Genomic DNA, 5,375 nt, shown 5'->3' on the forward strand with positions numbered 1-5,375 from the left:
CTGAATTCTTTTATTATTCCTCTTTAGAATTTTCTACATGTAAGACCGTTATGTACAAACAGAAATAATTTTGTTTTTTACTTTCTGATTTGAATGTTTTTATTTCTTTTTCTTGCCTAATTGCTCTGGCTAGAACTTTCATTCCTATGTTGAATAGAAGTTGCACATGTAGGCATCTTTGCCTTGTTCTTGATTTTAGAGGAAAATAATTCAGTTTTCTGCCATTGATTAGGATGATGTAAGCTGTGAGTTTTCTATACATGGTCTTTATTATCTTAAGGTAAATTCTTTCTATAAGTTTGTTCAGGGTTTTTATTATAAAATAATGTTGAATTTTGTCAGATATCTTTTCAGCATCTATTGAGATGATCATATAATTTTTATCCTTCATTCTGTTAATGTGGTATATCACATTATTTGGTTTGCATATGTTGAACTATCCTTGCTTTCCTGGGCTAGCTCCCACTTGGTCATGGTGTAAAATCCTTTCAATTTACTTTTGAATTCAGTTTGCTAGTATTTTGTTGAGAATTTTTACATTTATGTACATCAGAGATACTGACCCATAATTTTCTTTTCTTGTAGTTACCGTGCCTGGCTTTGATAAAAAGGCTTTAAACGAGTTAAAAAGTATCCCCTCTCCTTCAAGTTTTTAGAAGAGCTTGAGAAGATATGTTGTTAATATTATTTTAAATGTTCATTAGAATTCACCAGTGAAGCCATCTGGCCCTGACCTTTTCTTTTTTGATAGGTTTTTGATGACTGATTTACTCTTCTTACCCACTATTGATCTGTTCAGATTTTCTGTTTCTTTCTTTTTATTTTAACATCTTTATTTGAGTATAATTGCCTTAGAAGGGTGTGTTAGTTTCTGCTTTATAACAAAGTGCATCAGCTATACACATACATATATCTCCATATCTCTTCCCTCTTGCGTCTCCCTCCCTCCCACCCTCCCTATCCCACCCCTCTAGGTGGTCACAAATCACCAAGCTGATCTCTCTGTGCTATGCGGCTGCTTCCCACTAGCTATCAGTTTTACATTTGGTAGTGTATATACGTACATGCCACTCTCTCACTTTGTCACAGCTTATCCTTCCACCTCCCTGTGTCCTCAAGTCCATTCTCTAGTAGGTCAGCATCTTTATTCCTGTCCGGCCCCTAGTCTCTTCATGACCTTTTTGTTTTTTTTAGATTCCATATATATGTGTTAGCATACTGTATTTGTCTTTCTCTTTCTGACTTACTTCACTCTGTATGACAGACTCTAGGTCCATCCACCTCACTACAAATAACTCAATTTCGTTTCTTTTTATGGCTAAGTAATATTCCATTGTATATATGTGCCACATCTTCTTTATCCATTCATCTGTTGATGGACACTTAGGTTGCTTCCATGTCCTGGCTACTGTAAATACAGCTGCAGCAAACACTGTGGTACATGACTCTTTTTGAATTATGGTTTTCTCAGGGTATATGCCCAGTAGTGGGACTGCTGGGTCATATAGTAGTTCTATTTTTAGTTTTTTAAGGAACCTCCATACTGTTCTCCATGGTGGCTGTATCAATTTACATTCCCATCAAAAGCGCAAAAGGGTTCCCTTTTCTCCACACCCTCTCCAGTATTTATTGTTTCTAGATTTTTTGATGATGGCCATTCTGACTGGTGTGAGGTGATATCTCATTGCAGTTTTGAGTTGCATTTCTCTAATGATTAATGATGTTGAGCATTCTTTCATGTGTTTGTTGGCTGTGTGTCTTCTTTGGAGAAATGTCTATTTATGTCTTCTGCCCATTTTTGGATTGGGTTTTTTTTTTTTGATATTGAGCTTCATGAGCTGCTTGTAAATTTTGGAGATTAATCCTTTGTCATGTTGCTTCAGATAATCTATTTCTTTATGATTCACTCTTAGTTGGTTGAATATTTCTAGGAATTTATTCCTTCTAGTCTAATTTATTGATCTATAATGATTTACAGTAGTTTCTTATGACCTTTTTTATTTCTGTGGCATCAGTTGTAATGTTTCTTTCTTCATTTATTATTTTTTAATTTGAGTCTTTTCTCTTTTTTCTTAGTTATTTTAGCTAAAGCTACTTTCATTATTTTTATATCATATTTATCAAGAACTATGAAGTGTGTGTGATTTTACAATACACTACTAGCAAACTAATAAGTTAGCCCATTACTACTTTAATTATGCAAACAGAAGACATGAGAGTTCTAGGTAAAAGATAAAAGACAGTTTACTTCTCATAGCATTAATAATATCCAGTACCTCAAGCCCCTGTATTTCTATAGGGTGATAAGACAAAAGCGAGATGATGCCAATATATTCAGTGGTATGCATAACAGAAGAAAAATCCTGAGCTTAGAAAACCCAATTATTTTATAATGGGCAGTGAGGATTTTTGTCCTTGCCCTAGAAAGAACACTGTCTTTATAATACTCAACAGGAAGCATCCCAGATCTTTGTTCCAGAAGAATACACTCTCTCTGGTTGTTTTCTATACAAATATCCTTGAATATATAGTGTGGAAAAGATGACAATCTATGCCTCTGTTTGCAAGATATGCAGAAATTCAAGAGACCCATGGCCAACTGTCTCACAATAAGTTCCACCTATTTTTTCTACACCATCTTGAACTTGAGGTGAATTTTCCCATTAGTACAGCACTCCTTCAGCCACTTAATTAAACTGACAGAAGCTGAGGAAAAGTCCAGTTACCTTGTCTCAAATAGCACTTAATGAAGACTATTACCAACAGGAATCCAAGCATCAAGATGAGGCTAACTTGTAGCAATGACCTCAACTCTACCCCTTAAGATCTCCTACCCCAACTCCTGGACCTGGCGAGCTGAACTAATCCTCCATCACCATAAAAATTAGTATGTGCTTTAGAAAGCCAGATTACTTCTACTTTCACCCAAATAAAGAAAGCATAGGTCAATTCTATTTTACAGAACAAGTCTGACCAGTGAGTTAAAGCTAGCCTGAATGCCTTCTACAGCCTAGGTAATGCCATTGATTACTTCACCTAAAGTCAGGGACCAATTTAATACCACGTTTTCTAATTAGATGGCTCCCATTTTAGGGATAACTGCCCACAGAGTGCACATCAATATCAAGTAAATTAACCCTCCAGAAAGCCCTCCTCAGTAACCAAGAACTTCTTCATTTTGGGAAGCCCTCCCCAGTTATCTGAGGGTTACATGATCTACTAGTACTATTTTCTTAAACACCTGAAGGTCTCTTATTACCACAGTCAAGGTAGAAATCAAATTATTTTCAGAAGAAAATTAAGTTAATATTTGTAATTCTACACAAGAAGTAAAGTCCCAGGTGCACATGGTGCCCCTGTAAAGAAACCCTTATTTGTACTAATCAGAGTCCACTAGTGGACTGTGTCACCAATATGACCTCCTGAAGAATTAGTATGTCTTGGGGTCCTAGTTCATTTTGAATAACTGAGAGCAGTCAGTCCAACCTATCCTGTTTTTCTACACCACCAGTCAGATGACATCTGTCCATCCCACTAAAAAACTGCTACAGTTGTTAACAAGTTTTGGGTGTGAAAGGTACAGGAGCTGGGGCTATGCCTTGTAGTTACTAATACACTTCTTGGTATGATTAAAAGGACCATACTACTACTACTTTTTTATACTACTCAGCCATAAAAAAGAATGAAATAATGCCATTTGCAGCAACATGGATGCAACTAGAGATTATCATACTAAGTGAAGTAAGTCAGAAAAAGAAAGACAAATACCATACGATGTCACTTATATATGGAATCTAAAATATGACACAAATGAACCTATCTATGAAATAGACTCACAGACATAGAAAACAGGCTTGTGGTTGCCAAGGGGGAGGGAGTTGGGGGAGGGTGGAGTGGGAGGTTGGGGTTAGCAGATGTAAGCTATTATATACAGAATGGACACACAAGTTCTTATGGTATAGTACAGAGAACCATATTCAATATCTTATGATAAACCATGATGGAAAAGAATATTAAAAAAGACTATATCGATATATGTATAACTGAATCATGTTGCTGTACAGCAGAAATTAACACAACATTGTAAATCAACTATACTTCAATTTAAAAAATTTTTTTTTAAAAGGACCAAATCTTATCATAGTCAAATATTAGTCAGAATTAATTCTGGTAGGTGAGGGTAGACCCAGTAGTCATTAAAATTAATGGGCTTGTAATAGTTTGCAAGAGCCACACTGGGGTGTTTTCCTTTAGGAGGAAGGCTCCAGATGCTATTCTAAAGATCATTAATGTTCCTTACTTCCCTTTATCTTCCAAGATCTAAGGTGTCCTCTCCCTAAGTGACAGGGATGTTGCTCTCCCTCCACCACAAATTATGGGTATGTCTCATTATATTAGCTGTAATTTTCCTTTTTTTCCCCCCCAATAATCCCTGCTTTCACCCAATCCTTTCATTCAGAGGGGTCAGACAGAAGTGGGACAAGGGTATTTTAATAAGATGCAGAGACTCATTATAGCCCCTCTTTGGCTCCCATGAACCACTGTAGGGGGATTTAGCAAGTAATATACTCAACCAAGGGATCATTATCTTTATGATACAAGATCTTGTCAGTCTAACAAGAGAATCCAGGTGGCAGAACCAGCCTTAAGTTTGAATTTTTGAGCCCTTCTTTGGCTGTCTTTCCACATAGAGTACTCCAACCAGACTAGTTCAGGGTTGCTATTAGGGGAAAAAAAGAAGCAGCATGCCCAGAAATAGTGCAGAATTCTGAATTTTTAAAGTTAGGCTATATAAAACCTACTCTTTTTTTATATTGATCATTATCTAGGAAGTGGTCTAGAGGAGATGATCCTTTTCTGCTGAAAGCAGCCATATTTAGTGGCTAAACTGCTTTACTAAGGGGAATGAATCAGAAGGAAGTTAATGAGGTATAGTGGAAAATATTTTGAGAAAATTTTTGAGGTAGTCATTCCAGTGCTAAATGATATCAGATGTCTGTGGATGATAAGAATGAGGGAAAGTTCACTGAATAGCTTGTCTCTTAGTCATCTGTGTTTTTTTTTTTTTTTTTTTTTTTTTTTGTGGTATGCAGGCCTCTCACTGTTGCGGCCTCTCCCGTTGCAGAGCACAGGCTCCAGATGCGCAGGCTCAGCGGCCATGGCTTATGGGCCCAGCCGCTCCACGGTATGTGGGATCTTCCCGGACCGGGGCACGAACCTGTGCCCCCTGCATCGGCAGGCGAACTCTCAACCACTGCGCCACCAGGGAAGCCCTCTTAGTCATTTTGAGTGCCTTTTTCTCACCATTGTCAGAGTGCAAAAGGTCTGGAAAGCCAAACAAAAGGTTCAGCTTAGTTTCAATCACCGAAAGAGTG

The sequence above is a fragment of the Lipotes vexillifer genome, unplaced genomic scaffold (assembly GCF_000442215.2).
Source record: "Lipotes vexillifer unplaced genomic scaffold, Lipotes_vexillifer_v1.1 scaffold1382, whole genome shotgun sequence".
Taxonomy (NCBI): Eukaryota; Metazoa; Chordata; class Mammalia; order Artiodactyla; family Lipotidae; genus Lipotes; species Lipotes vexillifer.